Source organism: Glycine soja, chromosome 14 (genome assembly GCF_004193775.1).
Source record: "Glycine soja cultivar W05 chromosome 14, ASM419377v2, whole genome shotgun sequence".
In the NCBI taxonomy this organism is placed as follows: Eukaryota; Viridiplantae; Streptophyta; class Magnoliopsida; order Fabales; family Fabaceae; genus Glycine; species Glycine soja.
In genome coordinates, this window is record NC_041015.1 from 49,459,281 (window position 1) to 49,477,813 (window position 18,533).

The following is an 18,533-nucleotide window of genomic DNA, read 5'->3' on the forward strand; positions in this document are numbered from 1 at the left end:
TCTTAAAATTGATTAAGGTTTTTGTAGATGGATGCATTCTGATCTAAATGACTAAATTTTGTATAAAAAAAATGAATATCTAGATTGAAAGAATTGTGTAGATAATGTCAAACATGTGCCTCAGAAAATAAGTTTCTCTAACCTAGAAACTCAACCCAATTTGTTCTCTTCCGTTCTTGATTGGAACGATTTTTAAATATGTTTCTTGGAAGAGAGGTGACCTGGATTCCTCAATCAATTACATAAAACATGGACTTAAAGCATAGACTGATCCAAACAAATTGGATTTCGTAAAATCCACTTTGGCAACCCATTTTGTCGGTGGTTAAACATGTTTTAGAATCGATTCTAACACGTGTCCAACAAAACATTTGATTTTCAACTATATTGATTGAAACACATAGGATAACAAAACTCTTTAATCAATTTTAAGATTCATGAGATCCTACAAGAGAAATCTGTAATGTTTGTTCATGAGATCCTACATGTATGTAAGTATTGTTGTGTGATGATTTTAACCATCGTTATATGTTAAAATTATAAACAACATTAAATTCTAAGTAGATGAAAGGATTAAATTGAACCAAATTGAAAAGATAGAAGATGAAATTAAATTTTAAAAAAAAACATGAAAATCAAACTGAATTTTAAAAATCCAAATGTGTAATTTAGCTTAATTAAATGCTATCATATACATATTTTCATGTACACATACCATATGCTATTGTAGTTCTCTGTTTACAGTTCTAATACTACTTTTTTGCCCATATTTAGAGAAAGGTATCCCATCTGCAGCATCAACTACCTTCACTTCACTTCCGTTTTTAAATACAACAACATCCATCAAAGGTATGTAAGAGATATTATTACGTTATTTTTTCCTTTAATTGCATCACTACTCCCTAGTTTGCATAACATAATATTAAACTAAAATGTGATGTACTCATTCATCATTAGGACTCTGCAATTACAAATGGGGGATATCGTTTTTTCCATCGTAGCAAAGTTAGCAGAATATACAGTGGGCCCAATTTTACACCATGCTCGATACTTGTGTTGTTTCAACAACATTGCAGGGAATCTTCCAAATGCCAAGGAAGAATTGGAATTAACCCGAAACAGTGTGAAGGAACGAGTTGAAGAAGCTATTAAGAGGACTCAAAAAATTGAACCAGCAGTTGAGAAGTGGCTGAAAGATGTTGAGAAAGTCTTAGAAGAAGTGCATATGCTTCAAGGAAGAATTTCGGAAGTAAGCAAGAGCTATTTCAGAAGGCAATGCCAATATTTTCTTACAAAAAAAATAGAAAGAAAAATTCAGAAAATGACTCAACTCAACCATGACAGCAAGTTTGAGCCATTTTCTAAGATTGCTGAACTTCCAGGCATGAAGTACTATTCATCCAAAGATTTTGTTCTTTTCAAATCAACAGAATCAACTTATAAGAAGCTTTTGGAAGCATTAAAGGATAAAAGCGCTTGCACAATTGGACTAGTTGGACTAGGAGGCTCAGGAAAAACTACTTTGGCAAAAGAGGTTGGTAAGAAAGCTGAGGAGTTAAAACTTTTTGAGAAGGTTGTCATGGTAACAGTCTCTCAAACTCCAAATATTAGAAGCATCCAAGTGCAAATTGCTGATTAGTTGGGTTTGAAATTTGACGAAGAATCAGAGGAAGCTAGAGCACAAAGACTATCTGAGACATTAATCAAACACACAACCCTTCTAATCTTGGATGATATATGGGAAATCCTAGACTTTGAAGCTATAGGTATTCCATACAATGAAAATAATAAGGGGTGTGGAGTACTCTTAACCACTCGGAGCAGAGACGTATGCATTTCTATGCAATGCCAAAAAATAATTGAGCTTAATCTCTTAGCTGGCAATGAAGCTTGGGATTTGTTCAAATTGAATGCAAACATAACTGATGAGTCCCCATATGCATTGAAAGGCGTTGCAAGAAAAATTGTAGATGAATGCAAAGGATTGCCTATTGCAATTGTGACGGTGGGAAGCACACTGAAGGGCAAAACTGTTAAAGAGTGGGAATTAGCATTTTCAAGACTAAAAGATTCTGAACCACTAGACATTCCAAAAGGCTTAAGAAGTCCTTATGTCTGTCTTGGATTGAGTTATGATAATTTGACCAATGAATTAGCCAAGTCCTTGTTCTTGTTGTGTTCTATATTTCCAGAGGATCATGAAATTGATTTGGAAGATTTGTTTCGATTTGGAAAGGGAATGGGCCTACCTGAGACTTTTGGAACAATGGAGAAAGCAAGGAGGGAGATGCAGATAGCTGTTAGCATCCTCATTGATTCTTATTTGTTGTTGCAGGCCAGTAAAAAAGAAAGGGTGAAAGCCTTGTGGAAAGCATCTAAAAGTGGTCAAGCAATTTTGGCAAGCACTGGAATGGATCCAAAAATGTTGGACGAGAATGAAACCATAAAAGATAAGAGAGCAATATCCTTGTGGGATTTGAAAGTGGACAAGCTTCTTATTGATGATGATCAACTAAATTGTCCAACACTTGAAATTCTCTTGTTTCATTCTTCCAAGGTTGACTTTAAAGTATCAAATGCTTGTTTTGAAAGGCTAAAAATGATTAAAATCCTGGCATTCTTAACATCTAGCTATAATTTGAGGTCAGGGATGACATATGGTACCTTGTCACTGCCACAATCAATCGAGTCATTACAAAATCTTCGTACTCTATGCTTGAGAGGTTATAAATTAGGTGACATTTCAATTTTGGAAAGCCTAAAAGCTCTTGAGATTCTTGACTTGCGTGGTTCTACTTTTAAAGAATTGCCTAATGGAATCGCGTCATTAAAGAAATTGAAGCTTCTGGATTTGTTCCGTTGTATAATTCAGGAAGAAAATGCTTACGAGGTTATAGGAAGATGTTTGCAGCTGAATGAATTGTATTTGTATATAGGTTCATATGCATATCAGGAATTTCCACATAATTTGTCTTTCTCAAGATTGCAGAGGTATGTTTTAATTTTTGAAATGCACCCAAGCTTTATGGATAGATGGAATTTGCATAGATGGATTTGGCATAGAGAATTTAGTGACTATCAGACTTACATATTTGAAGAACATAGACCAACTAGAGTTTTACGCATAGATGGTTTTAATGCCTCAGTTCAAAGTTTTATATCATTACCAATCAAGGATTTCTTTCAAAAAGCAGAGTACCTTCATTTGAGGCACCTTGAGGGAGGTTACGAAGATGTACTCCCATCCATGGATCCAAAAGGCATGAATCACTTGATTTTCCTATTCCTCAAATATTGTCCAGAGATAAAATGCCTCTCTGATAGTACCAATATTGATCTGCTGCAAACTGAAGATGCTTTCTCCAGCCTACTCATTTTAATGTTGTCTGAATTGGATAGCCTTCAAGAAGTGTTTCATGATCCCTCTTCAAGATGCTCTCTCAAAAATTTGGAAAAGGTAATCATAGACGGTTGTAGACAATTGTACAATATTTCCTTTCCCAAGAACTCAAAGCTATGCCATCTCAAGGACTTGAGAATATATAATTGCCCGATGCTAACTTGTATCTTCAAGCCATCCATTGTCCAAACTCTAGAGCTGCTAGAGGTTTTGAAAATATCTGACTGCTATGAATTGAAGCAGATAATAGAAGAAGTGGAAGAAGGGAGTGTTGATTATGTTAGCAGTCAAAGTCATAATAATACCTCTTTGATGCTCCCAAAATTAAGGAAACTTACTATTTCTGGCTGTCACAGCTTGGAATATATATTCCCCATTTGTTTTGCTCAAGGGCTAGTAAGTTTGGAAGAGCTGAGCATTGAATACTGTGATAAGTTGAAGTATGTATTTGGCAGTGAAAAGGAGCATGATCTTACAGTGTACCAGCACCAGAATATTCACATCAACTTCCTTAATTTGGAAACTCTACGGTTGATTCGGTTACCAAATTTGGTTGACATTTGGCCTAAATATTTTCATCCACATTTACCAAATTTGAAAGAGTTACATTGCAATTATTGTCCAAGACTTCCTGACTCTTGTGTGCGTAGGGTGATGATTATTGATTCAGATCTGCAACAAGACTCGACTGCAACGGTAATATATTATTCCAAAATGATTATTTCTTTAATATCACGTAATTAAATGAGTTTTTTTAAATAGTTATTATTTGTTAATTCATTTTTGGGGTGTAGTTGAACCGTGAGTTGTGAACATGATTTGACTTTTTATGGATATGAATTATGAATAGATGGATGATTAAATGAAATTGAATAACACTATAATTTATGCGTGGACTGTTAATTCATTTTAGGGGTGTAGTTGAACCGTTAGTTTCTCAAAAGATATGAAAAAGGTAGATTAAAGAGAATTGTACGTGTATGAAGACAGCTCATAATATCATACATTATCATGCTTCATGCTTTGTATAAATTATAAATATTTTTATCAGAACAACGAATAACTTATAGGTATTTATTAAACATAATATTATAATTGAACATATAAATTGAATTATCACAAGTAAAAAACTAACAATGAATTTTGTTATGTATATAGGAGAAGGAATTACTATGCTTGGTTGCCACCACTTTTAACCAATTATCCGATCAAGTGCTTTCCTCTAAACTTGGACATGTACTTAAATTTAGATACCTTCGTCTGCATGGTCTTGGAGTAAAAGGTCTTTTCCAATTCCAAATCAGAGAAAATAAGAGCAACAGAGAACTTGCTCCTTTAAACTTGGATCTAACTCATGCTGACTTGTGGGATCTACTTGAGCTCGAGTTCATATGGAAGGGCCCCACAAATTTTCTAAGCCTCCAGAGTCTTGACATGATTTATGTGAATAGATGTCCAAAATTGAAAGTCATCTTCTCCCCTACCATTGTTAGAAGCTTACCAATGCTGAAACAATTGAGTATAATTGATTGTGAGGAATTGGAGCATATATTTGATTCAGGTGATGCACAAAGCCTATATACTTGTTCACAACAAGTGTGCTTCCCAAATCTCAGGACTATTCGTGTCCTAAAGTGCAACAAGTTGCAATACCTTTTTCATAATTTCGTGGCTGGTCACTTTCACCGACTGAACTACTTGGAAATAGAACACTGTTCTCAGTTACAGAAGGTTTTTGCTTTTGAATGTGAAACTAATGCCGATGGTCAAGAAGGGATTGTTAAGGATGGAGAAAAAGTACTACTACATAACCTGCTATGTATAACACTCAGAAGTTTGCCAAACTTCAAAGAGATTCACCATGGATTCAAGTTAAAAGATGATGTTACGCGACATGACATAACTGATTGTCCTAAATATTCTCCAAATTTATATCTACACACAGGTACAATTCTCATGTCCTTTTACTAGTAACAATTCTTATGTCTTGGATATTACAATGTCAAGTGAAATATTATGTCATTATAAAGATGTTGGTTAAACATTGGTCGATGATGCCGTCTTAATTTACACAAGAATATATGCTGCTCACAAAGGATAAGATCTTATGGAGAAAGGAAAAAGAATGGTGATTATCATCGGTAACAAAATGCCGATTACATCAAACCTCCTCTTGTATGTTTTCCTCGGCATATGTTTTCTAGACTCTTTGTAGCTAGAAACAAAAAATGTGAAATGCTTTTCACTGCCATGCAAGTCTTAAAAAGACAAAAGTTGAAAGATTTATCAGTTATCTCACTTTTTTTTTTATGAAAACAAAAAATTCGTTAATCCAAAGCACTAGAGAAGGCAACAATGAATGCCCCTTGATGGTCCCAAATAACACCTCTTCATGCTTCATTTTTTGGACAAAGAAAAATAAGCTTCCGCACAATACTTCTTGTCAATTGGATATTTGAAACCATATATATAGTTAAGAACTTTTTGCTTTATCCCAAACACAGGTGCATGCATACGTTGTTGAACAGGAAACCATTTCTTCTCCGAATTTGGTCAAAGAGTTGTTGCAAAAGTGATATTCCAGTTAGGAGGGAGGTCAGAAATTTCTTGGAGAATATGCAAAAATGAACTTTTTTTCCTTTCTATTTTCTTATTCGCTCTCCCTTTACATATTAGAAATTTCAAGAATTTTAATTAAGACATTTGAAATTTTTTAAATTTTAAATTCTTTAGAATTGTCTAATAATTGAAACACACACAAAAAATAATACCGAAAAGAATGACTCATTGTAAGAAATCTAACAAAATAATTAATAAATTATTTAAAATTTTAAAGAAAATTACACGGTCGATGAAAAGATATTTTTAACTATTTTTTTAAGTTTGTTTATTAAATTAAATATATTTAGTAAAATAAACTATTATGCTAATTGGTAAATAAAAATAACATAAAAACGTTTTATAACATTTTTCTAATTTTTATTTTGATTTTCAAACAAAAAAAATCATTATTTTTATTTAAATATTTACTAATGTTAAGTAATATAAATAATATAATGTTAAAAACAACGTTTTGTTATAATTACACGCTCTTAGTTTTTTTTGACAAAGACTACATGTTGTTAGTTATAAATCAACACTAAGTTATGATATTAAAATAATAAACATATAATATTAAAAAATAAAATTTTAATGAAATAAATATTTTGTTAAAATACTAAGAACGAGAAAGGGAAAAGTAATATAAATTCAAATGTTATACTAAATATATTCTAAAAAATACTATAAATTAGAAAAACTTTTGTGTTTGTGTTATGTCGTATGACTGTGATGATCATGTTTGACAGGTAGCATATGATGCAGGAGATCACACTGTTTCTCGAAGGCATAGAGCTGAAAGATAAACTACGAATAAGTCCTTTCTTTTTGTTAGTTATGTATATACTATTAGAAGGGACTAGCTTAGGGTCTTAGTCTAGCGTTTTGGATTATGTATATATATTTTCTTTGAAGGAGACTTTTGTTTGAAACTTGTAGTTTTGTTTACTGATAATAATATTTGACTCTTTTCTAAGGACAAGGACATGTTGATCTGGTGATGAAGTTTTGGTGGTCAATATTTAAATAGTGTAGTTGTATTATTGTACGTGGAGATGAAAAAAGATCTTATATAATTCTAGTTTATACATGAAAAGAGTATAATAGAACTGGATATGCTATAATAATATTTGATTCTAGTTTATTTTGCACTCATGACATTAGTGTGAATACCATGACTTGTCGCTAATTATTTAAATTCTTTATGAAAATTGAAATAATTAATTTAATTTTTATGCTTTTTTTTAACTTTTTAGTTTGATTTGTATTTAATGGAATCATTAATAAACTGAAAAATAATTCTACCGTAATCAAATCTACCACCAATAACTTTTCCCCCCATTATTTACAACTTTCATCTTTATCATTTTTTTGTCTCCACGTTAAATTAAAGTCACCATTAATTTACCGCGTTTGTTTGAAAATTTTCAAACCTATGACAGTAGCTTACGCTGCTTCTCTTTACCTCTAATTAAGACTATGCATACCAATCTAAGTAATAATATATTCTCTTACCAATTCTTCTGCAAATAGTCCTACAAATCTTTCTCTTACTTTATAAAAAATAAACTATTTAATATGTTGAAAACATAAAACAAATTTAATAATTATTATATAAAAATAAGAAAGTTAATTATTAAAAGAAACATTATAGGAAAATTTAAATTATTCATCATTGTAATCTAACTTTCTTGTTCCATTTTCGAATAATTGTAAAATTCAGTAATAATGGTAGGTAGCTCAAAGATGATTTAAGCTCACTTGTAATGGAACAATGGTGGCAGCTTCAAGATTCATTCAACGGAAAGTCCATTTTGCCCCATGGAATAGTTTAGAAAAATGAATTTGAAAAAAAGCCGAAATGGACGGCAAACTGACATTTGCAGTATTCACGTCCTTAAACTTACATTTTCTTAACGTGTGTTGTAAAGATTATTTTAAAGCAATATAATTTTTAGACTTAAATGTAATTTTAATTTTTTTATTTATTAAAATTTATAATTATGTTTCCTCTATTTTAAAATAAAATTATTAAGTTTTCTTATTTTTTAAAATTCATAATTTTATTTTTTTATAATATAAATATTTAATCCTTCAATTTTATAAAATATAATTTTAGTTCTTTCATTAAATTTTAAAAAAATAATATTGAAGGACAAAAGTTACAAATTATATGTTTAACCTAATGTAATTCATATTAAGTGAGACACTTATTTGTTTAATCTATATTAATTTCATAGTTAATACTCTTAATTTAATGGAAGTATTAAAATTACAAATTTTACACAAATAAAAATTTAAAAATTTCTATTTTAAAACATGATAACTAAAATTAGAGATTTTAAGAAATAAGGAATTAAATGTTTTTATTTTAAAATAAAAAAAATTATGAATTTAAAAAGATAAAAAGATCAAAATTACATTTAAGTCTAAGTTTTATTATAAAAATAAGTTAATAATAAAATTTATTATAATTATTTTCAATTCAACGTAAAGATAATTTTAAATTACTTGAATTAATTTTTAAAAAAAATAAAAAATATAAAAATTTACTTACAATCACATTAAGTAATGTTAAAGGTGAAACTAAACATCTCTTTAGATTAATTAATTGAAGGTTTAACGCGGCAATATATGAATAATAATAATTAGTGATTGAAATATGTATGAAGAGGCAACAAATCTTAAATAATAATAGTAATAATAATAATCAACAAAGCATTTTGAATTGATCAAGAAGAAATAGGTGCATGTGAAAGTATAATAAACAACAATAAAATAAAAATGTGCTTAAGAATAAATAAGTGTTTTGAGAAAAGAAGAGAAAAAGAGAGTTTGTAGAATAAGACAATGCATACAGTGTGGGAATTCAAAACTAGTAATTCAAATCTGGTGAATATTTTCAACGACACACACCTTCAGTGGGTCCCATCTTTTCAGTGGGTGTCACATTCTCTTTCCAGAGTGTATCACAATAATTTAGAGGCACTGTCTTTTTTTCCACATACAACGCATTCATTTAGCTGACCACAATTATAATTGTCGTTTTGTGACTATTTTTCTATTATTCTTTTTAACGTTCCAATTCTTTCATTCTTTATCTCTATTAGCTATCTCTTTAGGTCTATGAATTAGAAAACCAATTCCACCCATTTTCTCTTCTCTTCTTTCTCTATTCTCAGATCCATTGCTTTATCTCACGGCTTCCACCACTGCATCCAAACAACAAGTACTCTCTCCCTTCCATTCATTCATATTCTATATTATGATTTTCTCTAATTATTATTGTTATTTGTGAAATTAGATTGTGTTTGTTGGTTTGTTTTTATGTTGTTGGAAGAAAAGGGATGATTGAGATGATGTATGTATATGAAATGAAAATCTTGGATGTGAGGCTAAGGATTCTCGTATTTGTATCTATTCATCGTTATTATCCTACTAGTCTACTACCACCACACCGAACTAGTAATTTTGGTTATTTATTTATTAGTAATTTTAATTATTTATTTATTTTAATTAGCTTGGATGTGAGGCTATTTAATAGTAATTTTAATTATTTATTTATTTGGTTTTTAAATTTGTCCGCGTGGTACTCATGGTCATGTGCTTCGTTGGTCGGTTTTGGGCCGAGGGTGCAGGCCCACGTAGGTGGGGCCCATATGGGTGATAGTGTATTCATATCGTAGTACTATCATAATTAAATATTTTGTTGTTGTCATCTTTTTAAGCTATCTTCAGGGCATTAGGCTAGCTAATTATTCCACTTTTTGAATTTTGAATTTGAATTGTGAATGCTAATTTATTTATTCCTTTCATTTTTGGGCTGCTTGTTGATACCAGAGTTTCACCAGCTAGATAGAATTTGCTCTTGCAAAAATGGCAGCTTCTGGGTAAGTGTTATGGAATTTTTAATTGAGTTGTTATGGGTTACAGTGTTATACTTATGCATGTTTCAGATGAATCGTGGCTTCATTATTATAATCTGGGCACGTGTGCGTGTGTGCGTAATTAATAATACACATTATTATTAGCTGGTTTATGCAGAAGTAAGGTTTTTATAGTTGTCGAGAAAATAAGGTTAAACCATTTTCATATAATTTGTAGGGTGTTTCCATAAGTAATATTGAACACCTTATTGAAATAAAGTGTTTAAGTTACAAGATCAATTTAACTAAACTGTAGACAAATTCTTCCAAGCGATTGAAAGAAAAAGAAAGTGAGAAAAATGAGTACTAATTAACTTTCCTCACTGTGGTACGTGGTTAAGTAAAAAGAGGAAAAATGTCCCGAAAGAAAAGCAAACAAGGAAGCTGCTTTTACCCCTCATCGTTATTCCTTAGTGATCAAATTAAGGACACTTTGCTTGACTACGTTTTGTTAGGGAATTCTTGCTTTGCAGGATGTTGAATTGATATATTTTAGAGCAACAAAACCTTATTGAGATTAAAACTAAGAAAAATGTTGTTAATTTCAGCACGTATGATGAGAATATGGTATCAAACATCAAACACAAAAGATCAAAATGCGAGTTAATTTGATTGTTAAGCTATTAATACTATGAAACGGAAAATTCATTTTAAATCTCAATACAAACGAAGGATATCTTGACACATCAGCGGTAGGCTCTTGCATTTTATAGAACTCAGCTAGCCTTGATGGAGGAGAATATATATCAAGGGATTTTCTCCCTCAATTACGTGACGCAAGTCACTTCAGCAAACATTCTTAGATGCTTTCCTAAAGAAGCCAATTCAAGAAAAATGAAGCCCCTCCAACTTGTTCATACTTGGCATTGAAGAGAGGAAGGGAATTAAACTTCCATTGTTGATTGCAAGATACTATTTTAACTTGCCATGGAATTAGTATGAATATATAAGTGATCCATTATGACTAATTATTCATAGGGCACATGCATGCAGTCACAAGGTCGCTATTCCTGATTGAATTAGTATGAATAATAACCTGCATCTTTATCATTTCCTTACTTTGCTAACAATGGAAGGATGAACTTCCAAGTTTTATTCTTTCATTATATTTAACAACAATACATATTTTTATACTTCTTCACTCATCTATCTTTGATTTTTCCTATCTCTCATCAACATTTTCATTCTTTAAAATTGCAACTCCAACTCATTCAATTAATATTGTGATTCGCAGCAATAAAGGCTGTTTCTAAATTCTTGACCTTCTCGACATCATATCATATCTGCACATATCTTAAGGTACGCATCCCAATTCAAATCTTCAATTTAGTTTAGATTTTGTTTAACTTGGACAATTCATATTTTACGTCCATTTGAATAATATAATTTGCTGATCTTTTGAAGTTATAAATAGAGTTGCACCTTTAATATATTAACAGCATATTTGAATGGTGAAAAGTATATTAAATATTTTATAATAAATACTATCTCCGTTTTTCCCAAAAAAAAAAATACTAATGATCACATAATATTAAGGTGTAGAGTTGCATTTGTATATTTTCCATGTCAATTTCAATTTGTGGGAAGGCCTAATAATCTGCTACATGTCATGCTTTTTTTCTAAGACTGACATTTTTTTAAGTTTAATTTGACATGTTCATCCACTTAAAAGTTTATTTTATTTAAAACTTTTTAGATAGATTAATATTACCCTAAATAGGTTAATCCATTAATGAGTCAAAGGGAAAAACTCTATGTAGAAGAAGATATAAAACTATGAAAATTGAAATCACTATTACTTATAAAGGCATGAAATTGGTAGAAAAAGGTAAGTTAAACTTTATAATAGTTAAATCTAATAATTGTTTATATGATATTAGTTTATTTACTTTACTTTTCCTATTTTGTTTGATGCAATGCTTTTTTTTTAATTTTTGACTAAATATCATTTTGATTCCTTTGTGCTTTTAAATAATCTCATTGGTCCTTTATGTTTTAAATTTTTGGTTTTTATCCTTTATATTTTAAAAATAAAACAATTTCGTCCTTTCATACTAACATGGTTAAGATTTTATGTTTTAAAATAATTAATTTAAACATTGTGATAATCGATATTTATCTGTTACTACAATCATTTTTATTTATAAAGAATCTCCTCCCTTGCGGAACAACAAAGCTTGAAACACCAATAGCGAGTAAGATGCTCCAGAATCTTTTTCCGTTTTTGTATTTCACCAACAAATTTGGATTCAACGAGAAAATTTAAGCACAACCCAGAAACCAAACAAGTGAAGAACCTTCAAACCCTACAGATCTCGGCAAATGGAGCTACCAGCCAGCAGCAAAGGGTATCGTCGAATCTTAACCAAAGCCTGGAAAAAAAAAGGTGCAAAATGTAGTTGGGATCAGCACAAGCAGTGACTCCCTCTACAACACGTTCTCCGCCATGAACGCGTTCATGGAGAAATCTAAGGTTGGCTTGTCTTCGAATAACAAGACTGGGGTGTGGATTATGCCAATGTCGATCAACACTATATTGCTCGTTGACGAAGAATCATGGGTGAAGTGACATGGCGAGGGGTGGATTAAGGGCTAGATTGTGAAGAAGAGGAGGGAGAATAACGTGGTACTAGTATGTTTGACCGAAAGTGAATTTTAGATAATAATTTTAAAATAATTTGATTTTTTATATATGAAAAACATAATTAAGTCTTAAAATTATTATAACAGCGACACTGTTTAAAATAATTATTTTATGATAACATAATTAATTTTAAAAGTGTAGTAATTTTTAACTATCATTATCTTAAAAAATTTTGAAAAATGTAAAATGTTGATGGTGTTAATTTGAAACTAACAAAAAGTATGAAATTGGTTTCTTTTAAAAAATTAAAACACTAAGATAAATATTTTTAACACTTTCCCTTCAATCTAAGTGGTGTTGTCAACTTGTGACTTGCCTTCAATCTTTAGCTTAACTTACAGATTTTGTGGACCAACTGTTAATATCATAAAGAATATATTTCAAACACAACAATTACTAAAGTGATAATTATCTAGTGACTTTTTTTTTCTCTTTGACAAAATAATTATTTTATAATAGGACTAAGGAGTTATTTTATTCAAATATATTTAATTTTAAATTCTAACGGTTACTATCATTTTTAAATTAAGTTTTAATTGTACTAAATATTATCATGAGTATTATATAATCTTTAAATTCAAATTAAATTCTATTTTATCATAATTTCTAACAAATCCTGTTATCTTTAAGTTTAAATCCTATTTAATATTTATTTTTATAATAATTTGAATAATCAGTTGAATTAATAAAACATATTAATTTATACAATTAAGTAATATATAATTTATTTTGGCATTTAAAAGGGTAAATAGTCTGATTGCCTTTGAAAATGAAGACAAGTAATTACAGTAAACAAATATGAATATAAAAAATGTTAGGCTAAAACATATTTGTTTTTTATTATCTTATTTTTATATTCAATTTCATCTTTTATCTTTTAAAAATTTAATTCAATTCTTTATATTTTAATTTTGATTTTCAATTTAGTCTGTCTATCAGTTTAGAATTAACATTATTAATAGTTTTTATATAATAACAATTAAAAACAATCACAAAACAATACTTATGTGTTTGGACATGTTTATGCACACATAATTAATAGAGTGACAATTTTTAGTCACCAGAATAATATTTAAAATGCAACTTAAATATTAGGAGAAAAAGTTTTGTTGCTTATGATGATTTTACTTGGCTTGAACAAAATTACCTCTAAAGAAAAATATATGTGATATAAACCAAACATTATATTAAAATATTATTTTGATTCTCTTTTAATTTTTGATATGTGATTTTGGTCCCATATTTTTATATTGTAATTTTATTAATCATATTTTAAAAAATCTGTAATTTTGTATATGTTTGATTTCTTTTACTTTGTTTCAATTAGATTCTAGTTCTAACATATTCATTTAATATATCATAAAAAAATAGTCTAATTAATTAAAATATAAAGAAATTAAATGTTTGTAAAAATTGAATATTTAACCTAAATTATGGATTTTTTTAAAAAAAAATGGACTAAAATTACGAGAATAAAAATAAGAAGGACAAAATTTCAAATCAAAACTTAAAAGAGGATTCTAAATTGCAATTCACCCTCAAAAGTATAAAATTAGAACTCCCTTTGTGAAGAACTTTAAAATTTCGAACATAATTTCTCTAATACGATTCCCGTGAATCTTAAAATTGATTAAAAGTGCGTTTGGATAGAGAATTTTAACTGAGGAAAGTAATTTATCAGAGAATTTAAATTTTTGTAATTTAGAATTCATTGTTTGGATACTTTTTAAGTGGTCTAATCGGATAAGTTTCACTACTGGATCGGTCACGCAATTAAACCAGGATGACCTGGTCAAACCTGACCAATTAGGTACCAGATTCTAATTGGATCGGCCCGACCTGATCGATTTTATAACAAAAAAATGGACCCCCTCTACGATCTCATTTTGATCTATCATTATTATCCATTGTTATTTTAAATTTTGGAGTATAGATGAATTTTTCTACTCAAATAATGTTAGTTATATATTTATATAAATAGATACATGTATAATTTTAAATATTTAATATATATCAAATCATACCAATTATTATTTCACCAACTAAACCAAACTCACTTACCCATTACCTTGGCCGAATCAATAACCAAAATAGGTTTCACAATTATGCCTAAATTCCTTAATCGATTGCTCAAAACATGAACTTAAAGCATACATCAAAACATATTGGACTTCATAAAATTCACTACACGAAAATATTCAATTCTTACACATGTTTCAAAGAAATAATTATATTTTCAACTATATTGGTTAATACACATAAGGTAAAAAAACACCTCAATCAATTTCAAGATTCATGCAACCGTACAAGAAAAATTGAATATGAAAATTTTAATTATCTTTGCAAAGGTTTTTTTTTTTTAATTTTTAAATATTACTCAGATTACTAAAATCTATTACTATTTTAATTACGCATGTGAAAATACATCTTGACATGTAAGCATTGTTTTGTTGTGATTTATTGTGGTTTATGTCAAAATTATTAAAAAAGTTACTTCTTAACTTACCAAAGAACTAAATTGAATCAAATTTAAAAATTCAAATTTGTAATTTACCTTAGATGTTATCATACACGTATTTTCATGTGCAAATATCATATGTTATTGCAGTTCTCTGTTCACATTGCTAATACTACTTTTTTTCTTCGCAGTTCAAGGTATCTAATCTGCAACATCAACTATTCACTTCCGTTTGTAAATACAACAACATCCATCAAAGGTATGTAAGATATATTATTAAGTTATTCTTTCCTTTAATTGCATCATTAATCCCTCGTCCTTAGTTTGCATGACATAATATTTAGCCAAAAAGTTATGTACTCATTCATGATTAGGACTGTGTCATTACAAATTGAGGATATCTTTCTTTCCATCGTAGCAAGGTTCGCAGAACATATGAAATTACTTTAATTTATAGAGAGAAATAATACAACTCAATATTATTTTATGTGAGAATATGAAAAATAATAACAATCATCATATCAAGATTAAAAATAGTAGACAATTGAAATTTAATATTAAAATTAAAATCTAATATAATTATCAAATTTTTAAGATATTTATCAAACAAAAAGTAAATCTATAAAAGATATCAATTATTAATTTTTAAAATATCTCAATTAATCCATCATGACCACTATGACCATCACTATCACCATTACAAGGATTACCATGATTATCATTGTTGTTGTTGTTGCTATCACTATGACTACTATCACTTTTGTCATCATGATCGTCATTGTTGTCACTGCATGATATGACAACAATAATAATCATCAAGACAGCAGAGGTGGTGGTGGTCATAGTGACTACAATAATAATAAATTAACGGTAATCTTGAGTGATATGATAATTGAGATATTTTAGTATGTGGTAATTGATATTTTTTATAGATTTGATTTTTCGTCCGATGAATATTTTAAAGATTTGATAATTATATTATATTTGAATTTAAATCTTTAAATATTTCTATTTCAATTATCTATTATTTTTAAAAGGCAAGTAGACAAGTGTACTTACAATAAACAAATATTAACATAAGAAATATTTGGCTAAGTAACACACTTGACTCTTTATATTCAATTTTATCTTTTATCCTTTCAAAAAACTTAATTTAATCTTTGTCTTTTAAATTTGGTCAAATTGGGTCCTTCTATCAAGTTAGAATTAACATTGTTAATGATTTTAACATAATGATGGTTAAAAACTGTGGCAGTTTTTAGTCACCATAATAATAATATTTTGAAATGCGATTGCATTGAATACTCAGTGTGAAAATTTTGTTGTCGTATATGACTTAAATAGAATTGTCTTCATTAGAGGATACCTATTATCTAGACAAAAAATTATGTTAAATTTCAATTTTGGTTCTTTTTTAACTCTTGATATTTAATTTTGGTCCTTCTATTTTTTCATTATTTTACTAACCACATTTTAGAAAACCTGTAATTTAGGTTCAATTCTTAATTTTGTATATGTTCAATTTCTTTTCTTTTGTTTCAATTCAACCCTAGATCTAACATATTTATTTAATATACATTAAAATTTTTTATTAATAAAACATAAAAGAGAAATAAATATTTTTTAAGATGAAGATAAACCAAAATTGTGGATTTCTAAAAAATAAGAGAACTAAAATCGTGAAAAAAAAAATTAAGGCAACAAAAGTTGTCGATCAAAACTTAAAGGGGCCCTCAAATTGCAATTTACCTCAAAATTATAAAATTAAAACCCCCTTTGTGAAGAACTTTAAAATTTCATGCTCAATTTCTCTAATACGATTCCTTGAATCTTAAAATTGATTAAGGTTTTTGTAGATCGATGCATTTTGATCTAAATGGCTAGATTTTGTAAAAAAAAAATATCTAGATTGAATGAATTGAGTAGATAATGTTAAACATGTGCCTCAGAAAATAAGTTTCTCCAACCCAATTTGTTCTCTTCCATTAGGGGTATTCAAAACCAAACCAACCCAAACGGAAAACAGCAAACCGCAAAAAAAAAAAAAACCGAAATCCAAATCAAGCCACAAGTTTTTGGATTAGTTTGGTTTTTTTTATAGAAACTGAGTGGTTTGGTTCAGTTTCGGTTTCGATTTCTAGCTGAAAATTCAAATCAAACCAAATCAAATCGCATATTTACATATTATATATATTTTTAATTTTTATTTTAGTACGTGTAATTATATATATGTTGCTGGTTAGGAGAGATTTTCAGGAAAAAATTATTGTAGGAGAGATTTGCAAAAAATTATGTTTGATTATTGTAGAAGAGATTTGCAAAAAATTTTATTCTAAAAAGCACAAATAGATTTGGATGACACATCTCCTTTACATTCTCATGTTAATTTTTATTATGATTATAAACAAGATTTTATAATTTAAAAAAATCAAAAAAACCGTCCAAACTACATCACATAGATTGGTTTGATCTGGTTTGGATTTTTTTTTTTTTAAAATCCAGACTGAACCAAACGCATGTTAATTTATTGTTTGATTCGAACGTAGTTTTGAAAAAAAAAACTGTCAAAACCACACCGCCAACACCCCTATCTTCCATTATTGATTGGAATGATTTTTTAAATATGCTTCTTGGAATAGAGGTGACCTGGATTCCTCAATCAATTGCATAAAACATGGACTTCAAGCATAGACCGATAGTAACAAATTGGATTTCGTAAAATCCACTGTAGCAACCCATTTCGTCGGTCGTTAAACATGTTTTAGAATCGATCGATTCTAACACGTCCAACAAAATATTTGATTTTCAACTATATTAATTGAAACATGGATAACAAAACTCCTTAATCAAGTTTAAGATGCATCAGATCCTTACAAGAGAAATCGAGTACAAAAATTTTAATGTTTGTTTCAACGGGATTTTCATTTTCATATTTTTTAAATATTATCTTGACAACTAAAAATGATCACTTTTTAATCACGGTGCGGAAAAACTTCTAGACATGTAAGTATTGTTCTGTAATGATTTTAACCATGTTATGTTAAACTTATTAACAACATTAAATTGTAAGCAGATGAAAGAACCAAATTGAAAAGATAGAAGATGAAATTAAATAAATAAATAAAAACATGAAAATCAAACTGAATTTTAAAAATCCAAATGTGTAATTTAGCCTAAATGGATTTTCATGTACACATACCATATGCTATTGTAGTTCTCTGTTTAGAGTTCTAATACTACTTTTTTGCCCATAGTTGGAGAAAGTCATCCAATCTGCAACATAAACTACTTTCACTTCCGTTTTTAAATACAACAACGTCAACATCCATCAAAGGTATTATTACGTTATTCTTTCCTTTAATTGCATCACTACTCCCTACTTTGCTTAACATAATATTAAGCTAAAATGTTATGTACTCATTCATCATTAGGACTCTGCTATTACAAATGGGGGATATCGTTCTTTCCATCGTAGCAAAGTTAGCAGAATATACAGTGGGCCCAATT

At 29.0% G+C, this 18,533-nt stretch overlaps 1 protein-coding gene and 1 pseudogene across 8 annotated transcripts in view; both read left to right on the forward strand.

Moving 5' to 3' along the window:
• Positions 1–925: 925 nt before the first annotated feature.
• LOC114383299 lies at positions 926–6,837 on the forward strand (annotated as a pseudogene).
• Positions 6,838–9,063: 2,226 nt separating this feature from the next.
• Positions 9,064–18,533, forward strand: part of LOC114383300 (putative disease resistance protein At5g05400) — a 43,988-nt gene continuing 34,518 nt past the window's right edge. For 3 of the 8 annotated variants that reach the window (XM_028342945.1, XM_028342944.1, XM_028342948.1), the window contains exons 1-4: positions 9,065–9,227; positions 9,839–9,888; positions 11,159–11,223; positions 15,218–15,285. The gene's annotated coding sequence lies outside the window, so the exon portion shown is untranslated. Of the gene's footprint in view, positions 9,228–9,838; positions 9,889–11,158; positions 11,224–15,217; positions 15,286–18,280; positions 18,361–18,533 lie in introns of all 8 variants that reach the window. The other 5 variants (XM_028342946.1, XM_028342947.1, XR_003660456.1 and 2 more) reach the window with 4 other exon arrangements.